This window comes from Talpa occidentalis, unplaced genomic scaffold (genome assembly GCF_014898055.3).
Source record: "Talpa occidentalis isolate TD23 unplaced genomic scaffold, MPIMG_talOcc4v2.1 talOcc4.8, whole genome shotgun sequence".
In the NCBI taxonomy this organism is placed as follows: domain Eukaryota; kingdom Metazoa; phylum Chordata; class Mammalia; order Eulipotyphla; family Talpidae; genus Talpa; species Talpa occidentalis.
In genome coordinates, this window is record NW_023605194.1 from 57,550,974 (window position 1) to 57,574,447 (window position 23,474).

The following is a 23,474-nucleotide window of genomic DNA, read 5'->3' on the forward strand; positions in this document are numbered from 1 at the left end:
TGCTAATTTTCTAATGAAATACATCTGTCAAAAATAAACTTCTTAGTGGAGAACATAGGAACATAATACATGGAGACAATTGTTCACTTTGATATGTAACAATGCAGGAAATGATTTTATACTACCACATTATCAAGACAATAACACAGTATTTCCAAAATTTATGTTAAAATATTGTGAGAATATCATCATTATCTGTGTGCTAGATAATAAACCTTATACTTTTTTTTACTTGAAATAGCATTGCTTTATAACATTATATAGTTTTAATGTAGACAACCTTATAAATCACATCTGTATTTACTCTATCATGTTTATTATCAGAAATGCAATTCCCTTCTATCAGCATACAACGAACCCTTTCATCATATTTACATCCCTTCTTCCCTTTCAAATAACCACTGTTTTTTTGTTATAGATTAAGAGTTTGTTTTTTTTAATTATTCTTATTCTTAATCTTACTGTGAGGCTTTAGTTAAGCCTCTGGAATGTGTATTGTTAATGGGTGCATGACCAGTAGACATTCAGTAAATTTTGTGTGGCTTTTGGTATATATGTATTTTCATAGAGCAGAATAAAACACATCTTAAAATTAGTGACTATCATAATTTATAGGTCTCATATTTCATTCACAGCAGTTTTTAGGAGTGATTTATACCCTCTCTCTTATTATCCCCATTACAATGACATAATTAGAAAAGGTTAAATGATATTTTTAAGTGATATCATCAGTAAATTAAAAGTAGGAAATTCAAACTTATATCCCTGACTCCAAAATTTTCTTCAGCATTTCAGTAGTTTACCCACATAGATTAGAGAAGCAGGAAAAAGCCCATTTGTGAAGGATGCTAGTGCAAATTCTATCTTTTTTTGGCCAGTAATGGGATAAATGCTATTCATTATCATCCATGAAGGAAATACTCCTTTGCACTTAAGGCAATCCATCTTCTTATAATCACATTCAATTTTCTAGAATCTTACAGATTCAAGAAGACTCATTTAAATTAACTATTCATAGAACAGAGATACTGATGGAGTATGAACTGGGAAACTGAACCTGAAACATCTTTTACTCTGGAATCATTCCTGGGCATACTTTCCCAGCACTCCATCAACCAGATCATTAGCGTGCTAATGTACATGTGTATCATTGTATGTATTTATAGATGTGAGACTAAATAGCAAATTCATGAATTATGCTCATAGAAATTCATTAAGCTGAAAACTAAATGTTAATATGTTTAATGTCTCATTCTTTCAACATTTCATCTCTCTCCTTTGCTTCTAGACCATGACAATCAAACCTGTAATTTCTGTTTAATTTATTAATGACTGTTAGTGGTTTATAAGCAATCAGTTAATCCATTAGCTATGCAAATAAGACTGTATATAAACTGAAGTGTATTAGTTGTGAAAAGTTTCATCCCTTCTTCATAGTTAGCTGTGCTATGGTCTTTAGCACTAGCACATATCTTATAAATTGAGTTCACAAACAGAAAACATTTTAATTTATGAAGGAAGTATTTTATTATGATTTCTTTACCAGGAATTTACCAGTGAATTCATTTTCAAAGTAAGTTTTAAAACAATGCTATATTTGGATTTAAATGTAAATGCAAATTAACAATTAAAATAGAAAAAATTTAGAACTTATTTCTGAAATTCCACACAGGACATAATTAAAAATTCTAAGTCTTTTTGTATAGACCATTTCAAAAATAAAATTACAGAGACTTCCATATATCAGTTATGCAGTCTCAGTATTATCAAGTCCTGGGACATCTTTAATCTCCATTTCCCATTACTCCTTTATGCCATTTCTTGGAAGCTTGATAGAGATATAATAATATTTCATCTGTAAATATTAAAATATATATCCTTTAAAGAAAGTGACTCTTAAAACCATCATTATCCCTTCCCAAAATTAATAGAAATCAGGCCGCCCTGGTGGTGCAGCGGGTTGAGCGCAGTGCTGTGAAGCTGTCTGCAGCCTCAGCAGCTCTGGTTCAATTCCTGGCCAGCCAGGGAGATTCCCACATGGCACAGCAAACCTCTCCTGTCTTGCCTGCTGCTCCTCACAGCAGTTTACTTCGGTCCTTCTGTCTGTTCTGCTCCCTGCTCTGTCTCTGGTAAATTCTCTCACCTTCCCGCGCCTCTGGCCTGTACCCCAGTGCTTGTATAAATAAATAAAAAATCTTTATAGTCAATATTCTTATTAAAAATTATTTACATCAGAATCCAAATAAGGCCCAAGAGGCTTCAATTGATTGAAAAGCCATTTAATTCTCTTTTAATCTACAGGCTTTACCATTGTTATTCTTTTAATCCCTCTTGATATTTATTTGTTCAGCAAACCAGATTTCTGACACCTGCATTTCAATAACAGAATATTTCATATTTTTCCTGTTTGTTTCATATTTTTCCATTACCTTGATTTTCTATGAATTGGTAGTTATATCTAGAATCTTGATTAGATTCTTACTTTTTTAAAGAAAGAAATTATAGGTGATATTCACTACTCCTTTCAGGAGAGTGAACCTTTGACTCACTCCTTTTGTGATAGTAACAGCCACTGATAATCATTTTCTGCCTATTAATTCCTTCCTTTCATTTCTTTTATGTTTATTAGCCAAAATATTTGTATAAAGAGAAATTTCTCAATCAAATAATTGGTTACTCTGAGACATGGCTCCTATAGGAAAGGCAAGGAAAAAATATTTGTTACTTTACTTTTGTTCACTGGTTTTCCAAATAATGAGTCCACATGCGACTCCTGAAATAATAAATACTTTTATGTACCATCTGTTCTCTGTTGAAACTGCTCAACTCAGTGTAGTTTAATAGGGAAAGACAATATGTAACCTAAAGGGTAGGCTGTGCTCCAATATGTTAAAAAAAAAAATAAATGTGAATGCTTTCCAACAAAATCCTACTTACTATAACAGGCAGTGGGCCGGACGTGCTCAAGATGCTATAGTATTGGCTGACCCTTGTTCTGACACTTACTTTTGCTTTTCGTAATGTGCTTAGCCGCCTCTTTACTTTTTTTTTCTTTTGCTATTGTTTGTACACCTGTTCCCACATCAAATCTTATTTTATTAATTCCAATACTTGTAAATTGTCCTCTAAGTGACACCTGAGCAGACTCACAGGAACATTTCCTGTTTTCTTGTACAGTAATGATTGAACATGTTAACTACATAGAAAAGCTTTTCTTTCATATACGTGTGTGTGCTTTTTATATCTATATGCCTTTCTTTGACTTAAATATTCCACTTCTTTTTCTCCTTCCAGTGAAACATTACTGTCAAAAAGTGTAATGACAAAAACCTTTTATTCTTTTCCAATGGATGTTGGTTTTATTTCTGAACTTCCGAACAATTTACTCTTTCTAGGGAATCCAACTTTTTACTAGAGCTCCTGTTGTCTATCTGGTTCATTTCTGCATATATGTAAGATAAACATTTCAGAAATTTTCTTGAATTTGAGATTTTTTGTGTTTTATTAATTTGTTTTTTGTTTACTATTTTATATGTGAATGTCTTCTTATCCTATGCTTTATATCACTTTATTTCTAAGCTCTTTAATGTTTTTTTTTTCATTTCACCTACATTTTATTTAAACATTTGATTTATGTGTTCTCCTAAATCGGTATGTCTTTATATCATATTTTGTCATTTAATTAATGTCTTTTTTTCAAAGTTTATTTTTACTCTGTTTGAGAATGCTAAGCTACAGTTTTCATCTTTTTAAAAAAATGCCTTCATTTTTTAGAACCATTATTTAGCTCCCTGTTCTCTTTTATTCTGTGACTTTGAATATGGTCTTCTTTTTTAAGATTTTTTTTTTTTAAAGAGGCACATATTTTATTCATTTATTTATTTGTTTGTTTGTTTTTGTTTATACATGCACTGGGTACAGTCAGAAGCACTGGAGGGTGAGAGAATTCACCAGAGCCAGAGCGGGGAGCAGAGCAGGCAGAAGGGCCGAAGTACACTGCTGAGGGGAGCAGCGGGCAGCAGGAGAGGTCTGCGCACCATGTGGGACCCTCCTCTGGTGGCCGGGGAGCAGCCGGGGATCGAACCGGCGCTGCAGAGGCTGCGGACAGCTTCGCAACCCAGCGCTCAACCGCTGTGCCACCAGAGAGGCCATGGTCTTCTTTTTTATTTCATGTTTTAGAGAAATTAGTTTTCCCATATTCTTAAAAAAAAATTAAGTTCAGCTAGCATAACAGTTCTATTTCACAGTTCTAGACTACATGTTTCAATTATTTCATAAAGTGACAAAATTATTCTTCTAATTTTAGACATCTGTTTTTATTTCTGCATTCTCACTTTAATTGGGTGATTTTTTTCTTTCCTCCTTTGGTACCAGTTGTGCTCCATTTGTAATTGTCTCAATAGCATCTCTTTAGTGTGGAATTTTGTCTTGCTACTGCCTTCATACCAGCTTAACAAATTTTCCACTTAGTTATGTTGACATCTTTGAGGCTCACTGGCTCTCAGGTACAACAGAAACCCTTAGCTTTTCCTGAATTTCCATTACCAACAACTGTTACTGTGTTTGCTAATAATACAGAGATCCAGTTTCTGCCCATGTTTTCCCTAACTCCTCATATTCTGTGTTTTGGATGTTGTCTTTGTTGTTGTTTTTTGCCATATTTACATGGAGATATTATCGTTTTTTTAGTTTGATGCTAGGATATACTTCATAAATAGATTTTATTGTGAGGAAGAGAACAGTGTTAGCATGTTACCAGAATATCAAAGGACCCCCAAACTTGCATGCTGTAAGGGGGTCCAGCTATCCATATACACAAAGTCAAACAGACTCATAGTGTGAGAGAACTTTAATAAAATTCGTGTGCAAAGAGAGGGAAGAGAATAGAGGGTATTTTCCCCCAATAAATCATGCCAAATTACCACACCCTTGATGGGAAAATCCCTAGTCAAGCATCAGCCTGATGTGTGGCCACTGAGCCCAAAAATCTTGCCACAAATGTAGGGCATCATCTTATGGTGGGAGATCATAGAAAATGGACTCTAAAGCAGATAGCAAAGTACAAATTACAGTAACAGATCTCTTCCAACATGTTATACTCACACATGAATCTCTCACCCATTTTAAATAAAATGGGAGTCTCAAATGTCTCAAGACATCATTCCTTTAGGTGTCTCCTTCTGCATCTATTTCCCAGGAGTACCAGGATGCAAGCTGGGCCACAGAAGCAAGAACTCTTCTTTCTTCTTCCAGAGTTGACTGTCTTCTATATTATTCAGCTTCACCAGGCTGTTCAGTTTCACCCATTGTTTAGTGAGACAGGAATCATGTTACCCCCCCACCTTTTTTTTTTTTTAATTTTTTTTTAAATTTATTTATACAAGCACTGGGTACAGTCAGAAGCGTGGGAGGGTGAGAGAATTCACCAGAGTCAGAGCAGAGAGCAGGGCAGAGCAGGCAGACTGACAAAGTGCACTGCTAAGGGGAGCAGCAGGCGGCAGGAGATGTCTGTGTGCCAATTGGGACCCTCACCTGGTGGCCAGGGATCAAACCAGCGTTGCAGAGGCTACAGGCAGCTTCCCAACCCAGTGCTCAACCGCTGCACCACCGGGGAGCGGTGCACTTCCCCCTTTTATGGAGATGTTGCTATAACAAAAGTTTCTGGCTAAACTCACTATTGCAATGATAATAGTGAAACTTAACCTTTTATTTTTTATCCCATAACTCCAGATTTTAATTTGAAAAAAACCCTAAATTTCCCAACTTTCTTTTTACTCAATATTAAAAGAATTCGTGCATCCAACATAACTAACCCATATAGAAAAGAAAATGATATTCAGCCCAACTTTAGACACAAATATATTTCAAAACAACTCATTAAATTTCAAATTAGTTGTCATTAACCAAAATTAGCACAGACAGTGTTTCCTGGAAGTACTTGTGCCATTTCCCATTATATTTCTAAGCTCAAAATTTCTGGAGGTACCATCTATACAATTTTATATCCTCTAGACACCAGGACATTTACAGACAAAGAAGAAGATATATAGACAAAACATATAAATACAGAAAGCTCCCATTGTTAGCAGCCAGAATGAGGGGCACCCAAGGACCCCCAAACCTGCCTGCTCTACATGAGTTGTGCTATCTACCACATAAAGACAAAGCATGCTCTAGTGCATAAGATCTACAATAGAGAGCCTCCTTCATGGTGCAAGGGGTTAAGTTGCAGCACTATGAGGCTATCAGCAGTCACTGCAGCACGAGTTCAATCCCTGGCCAGGGAGCTACCCACATGGTGCAGCAGACCTCTCCTGTCTCACCTGCTGCTCCTATCAGCAGTGTTTTTCAGTCATTCAGCCTGTTCTGTTACCCACTCTGCCTCTGGTGAATTCTCTCATCCCCCACACCTCTGGCCTGTACCCCAGTTCATGCATACATAAATAATATTAAAAAAAAAAAAAAGATCTTCACTAGAAAAGAACTTTAATAGAAAACATCATTAATACTTAGTGTGCAATAGAGAGAAGAGAAAGAATATATTTAAAATAGTTTCCTCACAAAACACCCAAAGTTACCTATCCCCTCGTCGGTAAATATCCAGCCAAACAGGGTTGGCCCAAAATAGGGCCACTGAGGCCAAAAAGCCTGCCACAACTCTAAGGCACCTTTTGCCTGGGAACCACAGGAAAGGAGCAGAAGGAGCCAGACAAGTCTAGAAGGAAAAAATAGCAAAACCAAATACAAGTATAGCTGCCATTGTCAGCTTCCTCATGTGTCTCTTGCTGATCATGTCCTTTTAAGTTTCTCCTTCCATGTTCCCAAGTCGCTGGTGGCAGTCCCATGCCAAGAATCAAGTATTTCTCTGTTCCATGTGCTTCCCCCAGATCCTTTTCTCCCATCTTCCTCCCTCCCAAGTCCCTTCTCCCAGTCTTTTTTAACTTGTTCCCTCACTGCTCAGCTACATTCCTCTTTAGGTGGGGCAGGCAACTGGGAACCTTCCTTTCTTTGGGAATTACACCTTTACACCTTAGTTTTATTTAAGCAATGTGTAAATACCTTATATAACTGCATTTTTACTTATATTTGCAAAGACACAATGCTATTTCTTTCCTTATGAGGTCAACCCTAGTTTATTCTTAAAGTTAATTTTTTTTTTTAACTCACATGATAGTAGCAGGCTGTTTGTTCAGCTAACCTGCAAAAATGCTTGCACCTACAAAATCAGTCTGCAAAGAAACAAAAGGTAAAATCAAAGCACAGTCCTATTATAAGAGAAAAAAAACCTCACAAAAATCAAAATTGAAAAAAAAAATCAAGTTTTTTCCATGAACTGAAAATCAAATTCCTAAAGTTGGAGAGTAAGATGACATGGTTCCAGATGTCTTTCTATATGACTAAGATTTTGGAAACAGAGAAAAAGTTCAATGGGTACAATTACCAAGGGAGTCTCATGCCTTGTTTATCATCTCAGTGTTTCCAGTGTTGCTCTGAGCAACAGAAACTAGAGCAGATGTCTCAAGCCTTTGAATTAGAGGTCAGTCCTAAGGTATCCTGTAACAGAAACTTAAAGACCAAAAATCAAAATGAAAATGTTACAGGGCGGGCCTCCCTGGTGGCACAAGGGGTTAAGCACCACATTATGAAGCAATCTGCAGCCTCTGCAGCACGAGTTCGATCCCCAACCGGCCAGGGAGCAACCCACATGGAGCAGCAGATCTCTCCTGACTCACCTGCTGCTCCCCTCAGCAGTGTACTTTGGTCAATCTGTCTGTTCTGTTCCCCACTCTGTCTCTGGTGAATCATCTCACCCCCCACATCTCTGGCCTGTATCCCAGCTCTTGGATGCATAAATAAATAAATCTTAAAAAAAAAAGAAGAAAATGTTACAGGGCAGCCCCAACAGGAAACAGGAGGGTCTGGGGGTCTGGGTGTGAGTTCTCATGTTACAGGGCAGGAAGAAGACCCCAGAACCCCCAAACCTGCCAGTTCTAAATAGGTTCTGCCATCTGTCTCATATAGACAAAACATACGGTAGGGCACAAGACCATTAATGGAAAGGAACTTTGATACAATTAGTGTGCAACAAAGAAAAGACAAAGAATATAGTTTCCAAATCAAGGACCCAAAGTTACACATCCCCTTGTGGGTAAATACCAAGCCAAACAGGGTTGAGCGAAAGCAGGGCCACTGAGGCCTGAAGGCCTGCCACAGTCTAAGGCACCTTCTGGTTGGGACACAGAGGCTAGGGGCAGAAGGGGCTAAACAAGTCTGGAAGGAAAAGAGCAAAATCAAAACCAAAGTTGCCATCATTAACCTCCCCAAGGGTCTCTCACCTACATCTGTTTCAACCAGTCCAGACCAAAAACCAAGTGAGCTTCTTCACATGTCATTCTGTTCCATGTGCTGCCACCTGCTCTCCTTCTTGCTCTCCATCCTTTTTCCTTCCTTTTCTAGTCTGCTCTCCAGCTTTTTCTCCTCCCTTCTCTGCCCCACCCTCCTGTGGGTGGGGTAGGAACCTAGAACTTCCCCTTTTCCTGGGGACAGCCCTGTTACACTCACCTGCACACATAAGAACTCAGGATAAGACTTAAAAGCATGCACACAGAGAGAAGTTAATAAAAGGCTAATTTACAAGGGAAAGAAGAAGGGAGAGGACAGAGAGATTAATTAGTTGATACATCTTCTGGTAATATCTTGAGTTTAGAACCCAGGGTATGCTGAAAGCAGGAAAAGCAAGAGCACAAGCCCATATGTTTACTTTTATACTAAGCATGGCGGCTTAACTCTACCTTTAGTTCGGGAAGCCCCTTCAGTAGGTCAGAGTCATGGCGGATTTATGGTATGATGTGACTTGGTGCCTGAGATCTCTTTGGCATCAGGATGGCGGTGGAGTCCAGAAAACATTAGTCGGTGGAGTTCATGCAGGCATACTTGCTCCTCTAGAAGCAGTACAAATCAAGTCCCTCAAACTAGGGAAGAATTACAACAGAGGTCAGAAACTTAGTGTAACTGCCTCATGCAAAAATATATCCCAAATTGCTACCCAAAAACTTGAAGGTTCTGGACTGCATTTCTCCAAATCCAAGAATTCAACTAGCAGATATGCCCTAAACAAATGGTGAGAACAAAAATTCCCATTGACAAAGCCCTGCAAACTTACCTCAGATAAAATCACTCTAATTTGTTTCTGATCTGACTTTGCAAAATCCAAATGTCTGTTAAAGCTGCAAAGTTAATCAAGTTGCCTCTTAGGTAGAGGTCTTCTTTACCTTAATCCCCAAGTATGAATTTGCTAATTAAAACCATCACCTAACCATTGTTGGCTTGCAAATTACCCTGAGGCAGAGATCAGGGAATAGTCACAAATAAAAACCCAAAGTCAGAATTCTGATCATGCTAGCAAAGGAGGGAAAAACAACAGCAAAATTTTAGAAGGGGAACAAAACAAAAGGAAAAATAATCACCACCACGAGGCTCCAGATACCAGTGTGGAATCCATAGATCTTAGAAAGAGCAGATGCTAACTGTGATCTAGCCTTGTGGTTCCAGATACCATCTTTTGAGAAAAAAACAGCTTACTTCCACATAGAACAATTTCCACAAAATCAAACTGTACCAATGTGATATTCACAGAAAGGGGAGGTTCCAGGTTCCCTGACCCACCCAAATAAAGGTGGAGCTACAGAGTGAGGAGAAGCTAGCGAAGACTTGGCATAGCAAAGTGTCAGCAAATTCTTGTCTTGTGCTACAAAAATTGAGACACAGACCACAAGTGAGTTTTAGAGAGTTTATTCAGCAATAGGAAGCAGAATGCTCCCTGCAGTAACAGGATAGGAGCAGAATAGGTGCTCCAGAAATGCTCATTTCCAGGGTTTTTTATACCAGTTATAACTCGCTAAGGGGCCTCTATCTGTTGAATACACATGCAGAGGTATCTTGCTAAAGATAAACACACATGCAACTAAAAATATGTGAAGAAGCCTGTTTAACTGTTTATGGTCCAAAATGCAAGTTTATCACCCCCCTCCTGCTCTCTCCCTATGTAGCATTTTTGGTGGTTTCTTGCTCACAGGCACAGGGCCTATACATCTCCATTTTTCTATCTTTTCATTGTTCATGGGACCTCTGCCTCATCTACCTAGCCAAAATCTGCCTCATTGGGGGACTTAGTAACAAGAGAAGGGAGAAGACCTGGAGAACACACATGCAAATGAGACTTCAGAAGCCGTGCTTGCTTCGTGGCCTTGGACTTGTATTAGGAAGGAGACATTTGAAAGAGACAGAGACATGGGTGAGAGACCCATGAAAATGGCAGCCTTTATCTTGACTAGTATTTTGATTTTGCCATTTCCCTCTAGACTTCTCTGGCGCTTTCTGCTGCATTCCTATGGCTCCCCACCAGCAGGTGCCTTAGACTTGTGACAAGGTGTTGGGGCCTCAGTAAGGAATCCTGTTTGACTGGTTATTTATCCATGAGGTGAAAGGTAACTTTGGGTATTTCATGGACCAACTATTTTAACTATAGTCTTTCTCATCTATTTATTGTATACTAACTGTAGATAAGGCTAATAGTTCACAAATATTTAAGTTTGTATACCACTGTTACGCTCTATGCCATAACTGACTTGTAGTCTTTTTTACTTTGCTTTAATTTAGGTCATTATCACAACACACGAAGCCACTACACTGTTTTAAGCATGTGAAAGTGTTTAAGAGTTCTTTCATAGTAGGCATTATTGGAGGGACTCTGAAAAGCTGTGGAAAATTTCTCTTTCCAATACAGCTGGAAAACAAGCGTTGATTTTGTTATAGGACAGGGAGAGGGGCAGCCCAAGCCCCGCAAACCTGCCTATTCTAAATGGGTTCGGCCATCCACCGCATCAACACAAAACACATGAGAGTAATGGGAAGGATCTTTAATAAAACTAGGAAACAACAGGAAAGGCAAAGAGTCTAGTTTCTAAATGAAGCACCCAAAGTTACCCGTCCCCTCGTGGGTAAAAGTCCATCCATATGGGATCGGCCCAGAACAAGGCCCCAAAGCCTGCTACAAGTCTAAAGCATCTTCCAGTGGGGACCCACAGAAAAGGGTCACAAACAACCGGACAAGCCCGGAAGGAAAAGAGCAAAATCAACATCAAGATAAAAGCTGCCATTGTCACCTCCCCACGGGTCTCACCCACATCTATGTCACCCAGTCCACGACCAAAAGACAAGCGCAGTTTCTTCACATGTCTCTAGGCTCCATGCGCCTCCTCCAGGTCTCCTGGCTCCATCCTGCTTCCCTCCTCAGTCTCTTCTGCAGCTTCTCCTCTTCCTGCTCAGCTCCACCCTCCCTGGGGTGGGGCAGGGAACCTCCCCCTTTCCTGGGGACCACCCTGTTGCAATTTCACAGTTCTTCTGGCACTCCAGATCCCTGGTTTTATTTCATTAAGGCCAGGCCCATTCTGTCAGGTATTCATATTTTCTTTCTTAACTACATATTAGCCGTGATTTTTGGTGAATAAGTATAAATATATTCTTCACATTTTGAATGAAGGGATAATGTGAGTTCATTCATATTTCTGTTATTTCAAAATTATAAGTCCTTTTTTGTATTGTCTATAGTCTCTCTTTCCAGATTATCTCAACATCTCTTGTGTTATCAGGATAGAATGTTATTAGTCCTGAAAATGCTTCAAATAACCTGTGCTCAGGAGAACTTTCACAGAAACTTACATCAACATTATAGCCACAAAAATCTTCCACAGTCTATATTTGTGTAGAAAGTGAAAATATGCATCTTTGTAGCTCAATTTCAATCATGTAATTCAACAAAGCACATTTTTTCCTTTTGTGGTAATATTAAAAATCTTTAAATGTGGTGGCCAAAAAAATAAATTATCATTCTGTTTTGATTCAATAACTAGTCTTTCAATCAAGAATAAATGACAGGACAATAAAGAGAAACCATAAGCTGGTGATAAAGCAACTTAAATACTATTGATTTCATTTTATGGTTTTGCTTTAGGGTACAAGCCTGTAATACATTTCATTTTCTTGGCTTTTCTGCTTGTAAACAGAAGGTCTGTGACAAATAATGCTAATGACTCTTTACTTGTGATTGATTGACTTGTGCAGGCATACCTCCTGTAACTCCGGCATCAACCTAGTAGCTTGTCACATATGAATTTTTCAGCCCTCAATTCCCAGAAATGTTCAAGGTATAATTGTTCTATAAATATATGCCCACAGTTTTAGAAATGCTATTCATTCCTGATAATAATAGAACTGAGACTACTTTATGAAAACTAATATCATGATGTCTTTTATGGTATTTTGTGGTAGTCTATGGTAATATACAAGATTGCAGGGATCTTTTATAAATACACAGTTGAAACAATTACATTTTTAGTTAGACAAAAAAACTTTTATGTCCTAGAAAACAATTCAATTGTGAAAAGTAGCTTTTCATGGAAATGCAGTTTTTAAAAGGGTATGACATTTTTTACCAAATGAGTTGAGTCAGTGTTTTTCCATAGACTCCAAAATTTACTTGTGAAACTCATGATGATGATGTGTGATAACATTTCTCAATTAGAATATAGATAATATATATTTCTTCATATGTATTATGAAGGAAAAATCATGTTTCGTGGGGAAACCATTTTATATTTGTTTCAGTGGGCAATTAAAATTATAAGTATCTAGGGCCTCCCTGGTGGTGCAAGGGGTTAAGCACTGCACTATGAAGCAATCCGCACCTTCTGCAGCACAAGTTCAATCCCCAGCCAGGATGCAACCCACATGGCAAGACAGACCTCTCCCTACTCACCTGTTGCTCCCCTCAGCAGTATTTTTCAGTCAATCTGCTTGTTCTGTTCCCCACTCTGTCTCTGATAAATCCTCTCACCCCCTGCATCTCTGGCCTGTACCCCAGGTCTTGTGTGCATAAATAAATAAATCTTTAAAAAAACTATACATATCTAAGAGATTAAGAATGCATAAAATGGTTTTCCTTAACTTACACATAATGGACTAAATCTCAGCGCCTAAAGCTGGGAGATAGTTTCCTTCATTCTTGGGAACTTCCATATAATTACTACAGTTAATAATTTAATTTTTCTTAGTATACAGTCACTTGAAATTGGGACACAAGATAAAGGCCATTTAATGATTCGCAAATATTATTGCAACCTAATAATTGCAACCTGTTTCTGAGAAGAGCAATCATTTGATTAACAATGAAGCTCCAGAAATTCAATAGAAACTCTAGGTGTTTTGCTTCAGAAAACTCCCATTTAAATAGAGGCAAATTAAGTTTTGCACAGAGGTAAAATCAGTGAAATCATGACATTATAAATTATGATTATTACTGGAATGCTTTCATGTCCTACCTATTGTAAATAATGTTGCAGTAAACATTGTGGAACATATGGATTATATTTTTATATTGATGCTTTCATGGTCTTTGGATTTGTGATCAAGAGTATGAGTTTTAGGTTGTATAGTATTTCCATTTTTACTTTTTAAGGTAAATCCAGATTGCTTTCATTAATGATTATACCAGCTTAAGTTCACACCAATAGTATGAGAGGGTCAGTTTTTCTCTGCATCTTCTCTCTACTTGTTTTTAGGGATCTTTTAAATATTTGCATTCTCATGGCTGTGGATTTAACCTGCATATTCTTTTTTTTATCTTTTTTTAATGATTTATTTATTTATTTATACATACATACATACATACAAGCATTGGGTACAGTCAGAAGCGTGGGAGGGTGAGAGGATTCACCAGAGCACGAAACAGAACAGGCAGACTGACGAAATACACTGCTGAGGGGAGCAGTGAGCGTGGCAGGAGAGGTCTGCGCGCCCTGCGGGACCCTCGTTGGCGGACAGGGATTGAACCGGCACCGCAGAGGCTGTGGGCAGCTTTGTAGCCCAGTGCTCAACCGCTGCGCAACCAGGGAGGCCCAACCTGCATATTCTTCATTGGAATCAATGATGAATATTTCTTTCATGTTTATTGACCTTCTAGATATCCTCTGTGGTAAATGATCTGTAATTGCCGTATAGATCAATTAACCAAAAATAACTTTGATATCTTGAATTGTTTGAAATGATTTCTTCTATGTATCTTATTGTTGTAGGTCTTATATCTAAATCTTTAGTCTATTTGGAGTCTATTTTGTGTGTGGGGTTAGCAAGTGATCCAAATTTAATCTTATGTATGTGGTATTCCAAATTTCCCAGCATCATTTATTTAAGAGACAATCTGTCCCCCATCTATGGCCATAGCAGTGTTATCATAGGTTAATATAGAATATAAATGGATTTATTTCTGTGTTTTTGATTTATTACAATGATTCTTATAGCTATTTTTATGCTGACGACATATTGTTTTTAGCACTGTTGTTTCCTATCAAGGTTTGAAGTCAGGTAACATAACTCTCTTTCTCTCCATTTTTCTCAGGGTCACCTTTAAAATTTGAGGCATTTTGTTGTTCCATAGAAATTATAATAGTTTTGGTCAATGTCTTTGAAAAATATTATAGGGATTTTGATGGGAATTGTGATAAATTTATATATAACTTTAGGTAGTTATTGTGATAATATTGATTGCCCCCAACCATGACCATGAGATAACCTTCCATCACCTACGTCACCATCTGAGTCCTTTGATAACATGTTATAGTTCCATAATATAGGTCTTTTACCTCCTATTTTTTGTTAAATCTGAGGTATTTAATTCTTTTTGAAGCAATTATAAATTAAAGTAGACTAAATTTCTTTTCGACTTGTTCATTATCTATATGTAAAAAGGCTATAGATTTTTATGTTTTTTTATCACCTGCCACTTTGTTGTATTATATTATTTCTAGTAACTTTTTAATTGAGTCTTAAGAATATTGTACATATAATATATCATCATATAGGTCTTTCAGTAATGAGACTTAAACTTCTTTTCTGACTTTGAGTCCCTTGATTTCCAATTATTGTCTGATAGCACTGGCAAAAACCTAAATATACAGACTTACTGAAAATTTGAAAATAAGAGTAAGGAAAAGTTCATTGACCCTATGACAATGGAAACTTCTTGGCCAGAGGAATAATTTTAAAGAGAAGAATCAACGAAACTGAGCAGTTTACAACCCAGGAGGGTATTGTTTGGATCTGTCAAAGTAACTCAGATCCAAAGGCCTGGTTAGTTTTCAGTGAGTTTTTAGAGTCATGTGATCTTGTCTTTCTTAATCTAAATGTAGAAAAGAGAAAATAAAGTTTGAGAGAAGCCCTTCCACTTAGTGAACAGGAGAAAGGAATGGTCATTGAAGAAGCTATAATGATGTGGAGTAAGAAGCTATACTGATATGGAGTAAAATATGTGATGACCTATATATGATGAATGCATAGTTTACCTTCTCAATGGTAAAAAAAAAAAAAAAAAATCCCGAAAACCATTCACTAAGATCTGGTTCAAGACAAGAATGTTGACTCTCACCAATACTATTCAACATGCTACTGGAAGTCCCAGCTAGAGCAATTAGGCAATATATGTATATAAAAAGAACCCTAAATGGGCCTCCCCAGTGGCACAGCAATTGAGTGCTGGGTGGCTAAGCTGCCTGCAGCCTCTGCAGTGCTGTTGCGATCCCCAGCCACCGGGCGAGGGTCCCACATGGCGCGCAGACCTCTCCTACCACCTGCTGCTCCCCTCAGCAGTGTATTTTGTCAATCTGCCTGTTCTGTTCCTCGCTCTGCCTCTGGTGAATTCTCTCACCCTCCTGCGCTTCTGACTGTACCCAGTGCTTGTATAAATAAATAAATAAATCTTAAAAAGATAAAAACCCTAATTGAAAAAGTAGTAAAGCTATTATTATTCATAACAAATATACATAAACTCCACTGATAGACTAAGTAATGATAAATCAGTTGTGGGGTGATAGTGATAAAGTGGCAAGTGATAAAATCAATAGATAGAAATCAATCACTTTCCATTATACAACAATGACATAGAGTAGGGATGACTTTTTAAAAGTGATCCCATTTATAATTTCATCCTCAAAAATTAAATACCTAGAAGTAAATCTAACAAAGGAAATGAAGAAAGAAAGAAATACAAAGAAAACTACTGGACACTGTTATACTTGACAAGGGACTTATATGCACACCATATACTTGACAAGGGACTTATATACGAGAGCTTCTATAACCAAACAAAATTAAGACAACCTAATAAAAAATGGGCAGAAGAGCTAAATAGTCACTTCTCTAAAGAAGGCACACAGATAGCCAATAGGCACATGAAAAAAAGTTCATCATCACTTATCATCAGGAAAATCAAAATCATGATACATCACTTCATACCAAGAGAATGGCCCATGTCCAAAGAAAACAGAAACAACAGAAAAACAGAAAAACAGAAACAACATGTGATGGCAATTATGTGGGGGGGAAAAAGGCATCCTCTTACACTATAGGTAGGAATTAGACTGATTTAGTCTGTATGGAAAGCAGTACATATGTTCCTCAAAAGATTATGCATGAATCTGCCAGGAATTTTATTTCTAGGTGTCTACCCAAAGAATATGAAAGCACTCATTTGAAATGACAGTTACATTCCCATGTTTGTTGCAGCACTATTTACAATAGCCAAGCTATGGAAACAGCCAGAGTGCTCAAAAACAAATGGGTGGAATACTATTCAGCAATCAAAAAGGATAAACTCTTGCCATTTGGGACAATAGGAATGGAGCTAGAAGAAATTAAGCTAAGTGACATATGTCAGGAAAAAGATAAACACAGATAAATATCAAATGATGTCAGTTATATGTAGAATGTAGAGAAACCAAACAAAGAGTGAGACAGACTAACATTTAAGCCAACTTTTGAAAGCTGACCATAGACTGAAACATTCAGAGACAGATGGAGAGGGTTGAGAATAAGATGGGGAGAGAGCGCGATGGACATTGTTGGAAGGATTATGTATTCCTTGGTAGTAGATGTGCTACAATGACTGTAGTGAAATGGGTAGATCCTGTACCTCCAATCTACTAATAATGGCGTGAATCAGTGGTACTTCAGCAAAAAATTAAACATATATACATAAAAAATCTTTGAGCTTAATGTATATTTTTATTTTTAACCATATGTTAATAGAGTCCATTTAACTCTATTAAAACAATTTTCTTTTATAATTCAGTGGTAGGAGTTTTAAAAATCATGGCATTGTTACGCTTCCTTTCTCTGATAATTATAATGAAAACTATGATGATGGTCATGGTGGTAATGTTCCTAATAATTTCTTACTCCTTCATTATCAGTAATGTCGGATACACATATGATACAGTGAAACTACCATATATTTAATATTCTACATGTATTTGCTTATTGAATTAGTTATTTATTGCTATTTTATTGATAAGAAACTTCAGCTCAGAAAATGTAACCTGTATAAGGTCATACAACATATTGTTATGTTAGTGGTATTTGGTCCAGACTCTGGCTTCAGAGTTTGTGCTTATAGTTTTTATTGCTTAGTTTAGAACTACAACAGTTTTATTTTAATACCTATGGTTCCTTTATTAAGTTGTTACCTATGGAGAGTTGGGGGTTTATCAATATAAATGAATTTAAAATTGTATCTGTTGATTATGAATGGAAACAGACTTCATTAAAATCATAATAATTCCCTTGAAAAACCTTAAGCATATCAGTTTAGTCCCACAATAATGAAAATAAAATGTTCACAAGAGCAGTGATAAGATCAATGTTTCATCCGTAATTTCTATTTTAATGGTCACTTTTTATTGAGAGACAATATACTAAATTAGTGGGAAAATACATTAAATAGACACATGGACAAACATCAATTAATATTCATAATATTACTCTTCTGATTATCCTCTCGTCACTATAGTAGTAAATTGTAATATTGTCATTTTCTTTAATAAAAACATCTAAAATTAAGTACATGATACATGGTATCATAATCTGAGTGTCAGTATTTGAAGCTAGTAGTTACCTGCAATTTTTTATTTAATTTCACCATTAACCTTTTAGCAAACACAAACACACACACAATTGTGTCTTTCAAGATACATTAGTTAAAATCATGTCAAAGCTAACTAGATCATTGTCAAAGCTAAATTAGAAAACTATTAAAATGAATCATGAATCACTCTTACTTGTTACCAAGATACTGAAAATAATTTGGATAAAAATATAGCTAAGTACAATTCCTGTAGAAGCTTAGTAATATAAAGCAGTGACTTTTCTCATTCTAGCATGTTTAATAATTTATTTTTCAAAATATCATGTAAATATGTCCTTGTAATTCCAGTTTAAGAACACAGTATATATAACTTATTTCTTTCTTATTCTTTGAAAAGATATCTATAAATCATTAGTAATTTTGTATTAAATATATGTCCTTTATTTTGTCTATAGAATAAATCATTTATCTGCATATGACAAGGGTAAAGGGACATAGAGGAACTTAACAATAGTATAAATATTACAAATTTTAACAGTTATTCCAAGTAGCCCATAAAAATTAGCAAATGGCTTTCAGTAGTTTCCTAATATCAAACTTAAAAAAAATTATTTTTAAGACATGTACTCTTAATCATAGCAATGCTATGCAATTGCATTATTATGATGTTAACTGTCTAATAAAAATACATCATACAGATATAATTGAGTGACTAAATTTATTTAAGTAGTTATCTGTTAAGGGAGTCATAGCAATTTCAATATAATTCAACATTTGTTAAACACCTCACATGCTACCATGTGACAGTCACAGTACTTCTAAAGAATTTGCCAGTAAAGTATATACAAAAATAGTATTAATGGAAAAAACAGAATTAAAAAATATGTGTGTGTGAGTGAGTGAATGTTTTAATGAATAATTAACTTAAATCTCCTGTTAGCAGCAAAGTAACAAATATTAGCATGGTATCCCAAAAATTTTGCAGTGTTTGAATTCTGCGTTACAATCATTATAGAATATATAAACCACTTGGTATCATCATGATACTGCTCAAAAAAAAATCTACTGCATTAGACCATGAAGAATATATAACTGGAAGAAATCATCCTTGACTTTAAGATTTTACAACCTAGTCTAGAGTTTATTTTCTAATCAGACTAAGCTACTGCATATTTATCATACATAATCCTAAGTATGACAGTATGTATTCCTTTGATGTATGTATGCTAGTAATTACTAGAGGTGTGATTGAAGTTCAGAGCATTCAGATGGCGGGAAGGTGAGGAATAGGAGCCATCATGAAGGAGTGAGAGAGAATGTGAACAGGATTGAACCCCGGGGTATGTAGATGGACTCAGAAGAGGGTGATTTTATATTTTTACACAAAATTCCCATTTGTATTAATGACTGTAATTCTTGTCTTTAATTTTATATTAAGGATTTTCAACCTCATCATTATTGACAGTTCAGGTTGGACAATTGTTTATTGTGATTTCCTATAATAGGTAGCCATCATGGGATTTTTCGCAGCAACCCTAGTCTCTACCTACTAAATCCCAGAAGTATTCCCTTTCTTCCCCCTATAGTTATTACTACCAAAAGTGTTTCCAGGTGGGCAAAATCAATCATGGTTGAAAACAACTGTTTAAACTCAGCGTGTCTTTCTTGAGAACTCAGTATGCTATCAGCAACTGGTTTACCATGTTGACAGAAGAAACAGATTCATCATGAGAACAATATTTTTCTAAAAAAGAAAAAAAATAGCACAACATTAGTTTTTAAAAGTAAAGAAAAAACTCAAAACTAAATTTGTTCTTAAAAAAACAGTATCGAGGGCCTCCCCTGGTGGTGCAGCAGTTGAGGGCTGGGCTGCAAGGCTACCCACAGCCTCTGCAGCACCAGTTCTTTCCCCGGCCGCTGGCAAGGGTCCCACAAAAAAAAAAAAAAAAGCATCAAATTAAAGTTAGTTAATGACATTTTTAACCAGCACTCTTCTTTCACTTTGTTTAAAATATCTCCAATAGAAAGAAAGGGCTATTTATAAGGTTTCTGTACTGACTCATACGACTTTTTTTTTTTTTAAGATTTATTTATTTATGCATCCAAGAACTGGGGCATAGGCCAGGAGTGCAAGAGGGTGAAAGGATTCACCAGAGACAATGTAGGGAGCAAAACAGATGGATCAAGTGAAATACACTGTTGAGGGGAGCAGTGGGCCAGTCAGGAGAGGTCTGCTGTGCCATATGTGTCAGCTCCCTGTCTGGGGATTGAGCTCATGCTGCAGTGGCTGGTGATAACTTCGTAGTGCTGAGACTTTAACCCCTGCACCTCCAGGGAGTCCCTCACTCATACTTCTTTTTGTGAACTTTACTACTTAGCAGTTCCATGTTTTTGTTCTTTAAACTAATAAATCCCAAGGAGATATCTCATTTCCCCCCACATCAGGAACTTCTTGGCTCAGTGAAGCTGAAAGTGCTGCCTCCTAAAGAAGTTTCTCTCAGATAAAATTGGACAAAAAGAATGTCAGTGAAAGAGGGTTTCAAGATAGCAAGCTTCAAAGTGCATTGAAAGAAGACAATGACTTTTAACCAAAACACTTGTGAAGTCAGCCTTTCATCAGCTTGTCATTTCCCTCCTCCCTGTGGTTCTCCTTCCTTGCTGCACCCTCTCACCAGCCAGACGGAGAAGGTGGGGGTGTCATGATGTCAGGCACTTTGCTTGTTTCTCTCTTTTCTCTCTTATTCGTTGTATTAATGCCACTTTCTTCCCCCTATCATATTTCTTTTTTGTAATGTTCTACATCAACACTTCTGTAAGACATAATATGGAATAAAAAGAAAAAGGAATTCTGTAAATACTGAAGATGATAAAAATTAAATCCACATTTTTTCAGAAATTGACATATACTTTAAGGTATTTATATCAGAGTTGTTTTCTGCTTCCACATTTCTGCCTTTCCTATAACCAAAACCCAAGTTCAGTGAAAGATAACATTACAGTCCTCAGTCCTTACACACACTTAGTAAAAGGTTGTGAGCCAAAGACATCTGTATTGTCATACAGATTGTATGTTAATGGATCACAAAAATCTAAGTGAATGATTTCACCACTAATCTACACTGGTACTTTTTTTTTTAATTTATGAGTGATATTTATTTTATATTCAATGATTAGACACATTGCAGTTTTTATATAAAGTGACTTGATATATGGGTATATTGTGAAAAGATTTGCACAATCAACACCGTTATTGTGCGTCAACTCACACAATTACTGTTTATGTGTGAGATCAAGTGAGAACATTTAAGGCTTACTCTCTTGCAGATTTAAGTATACAATACAGTGTTATTAACTGCAGTGAACATGGTGTCAGAAAAAAATTCATTTTATAACTGAAAGTTTATACCTCTGAGCAACTGCTTCCTGTTTTTCACACTCCCAGCTCCTGGCAACCCAAAATTCTACTGTTTCTATGGGTTCTACATTTTATAGTCCACTTATAAGTGAGATCATGCAGTATTGTCTTTTTTTTTTTAAAGAGTTGAGGACTTTTTTTTTTTTTTTAAGATCTATTTATTTATTTATTTATACAAGCACTGGGTACAGTCAGAAGCGAAGGAGGGTGAGCAAATTCACCAGAGACGGAGCGGGGAGCAGAGCAGGCAGAAGGACGGAAGTACACTGCTGAGGGGAGCAGCGGGCAGCAGGAGAGGTCTGCGCGCCATGTGGGACCCTCCTCTGGTGGCCCGGGAGCAGCCGGGGATCAAACTGGCGCTGCAGAGGCCATGGGCAGCTTCGCAACCAGCGCTCAACCGCTGCGCCACTGGGGAGGCCCCAGTATTTGTCTTTTAATCTGGTTTATTTCCCATAATATAATCCTTTCCAGCTTCATTCATTTTGCTTCCCTGCCTTTCTCTTTCTCCATACCCACTGTATTCTTAAAATAGTATTTTATATGACAAATAAAAGACATCTTGTAAAGCAACTATAGGCAAAGTCAAGGCGGAAAAAATGATACTTTGTTTCTTACATTGTAAACTTGTAAAATTTATTAACCTATGGGGATGAATAGAATGAAATAATCAACAGCCAACGCAAAATATAAAAATTTCTTAATCAGGGCCTCCCCTGGTGGCGCAGAGGTTGAGCGCTGGGCTGTGAGTCTGCCCACAGCCTCTGCAGTGCTGGTTCATTGTCCAGTTCCCGGTGAGGGTCCCACAAAAAAAAAAAAAAATTCATGATCATTTAATATATTTAATTGTTGACTTAATAAAAGGCATGGTTTGGAACAGACTATCAAGTATATCTTAATCTCATTTGGGAGTCATGTAATAATATTCATTTCAGAGAGTGGTAACTGCAGCAATATTAAACATTTATGTTGACGGAATTTGGACAAAGTCATGATTGAAATGAAAAATATTTTAAAAAGATATATAGAGATATGAAAAAGGATTATTCATACTATTAACCAAATTTGTATTGTTTGTTTTCTATTTTCTTTTTTTTTTTTTTAAGATTTATTTATTTATTTATACAAGCACTGGGTACAGTCAGAAGCGTGGGAGGGTGAGAGAATTCACCAGAGCCAGAGGGGAGAGCAGAGCAGGCAGACTGACGAAGTACACTGCTGAGGAGAGCAGCGGGTGGCAGGAGAGGTCTGTGCGCCATGTGAGACCCTCGCCAGTGTCCGGGGATCTAACCAGCACTGCAGAGGCTGCGGGCAGCTTCGCAGCCCAGTGCTCAACTGCTGCGCCACTGAGGAGGCCCACTGATTTTCTATTTTCAATGAAATTGTGATTGCATAAAATTCAGGCTCAAATATATAAAATGCAAGAAGACAGTATTGAATTTTGTGAAGCTATTGACATAAAAATAAACTAATAGACCAAGATGAACCTTTCATGGTACCTAATAGCACTATATACTAAATATATAGAAAATATTTATGTATCACTTTCTTTCCATTTCTCTTTATGGAAGATGAATAAATTTATGCAATTCAGCAGCACAGATTTATGATCCAGTTCCTATACAATTTAGTCATACTACAGGTTGTTAGACAAAGCTTAAAAACAATTAATTAGGACTAGAAATAACAAAATCACACAGAAAAGAAGTTAGTGGCAAGAAAAGCAGCTAATAAAAAAACTGAAATGCATAGATAAGTTATATGTATGTCATTATTATTAATAAATGAATTTAAAGATGCCCAAACTAGGCAAATAAAAGTTTATAAAATTGCCAATAAGTCTTTAAGGACAGTCATTATACTTCCAGAACAGTGCTCGCTTTCCTAGTATAATTTATGGTACAGAAATACTTTTAAAATTTATTTCATGTTTTTTAAAGCACTAAATTAAATATGATATAACTTTGTATCATAAATGTGAACTCTAACACAAGTGATATGGAAGGATTATATCTTGTATCTAATAATTATATTTGTGAAATGAATGCTAAGTTGCCTGGTAAAAATTATTTATGTTTTTAGCATTAT

The 23,474-nt window shown here is 36.5% G+C and overlaps 1 protein-coding gene across 7 annotated transcripts in view; it reads left to right on the forward strand.

The window, feature by feature from the left end:
• Nucleotides 1–23,474, forward strand: part of PCDH15 (protocadherin related 15) — a 1,524,279-nt gene that overhangs the window by 1,402,173 nt on the left and 98,632 nt on the right. The window lies entirely within an intron of this gene.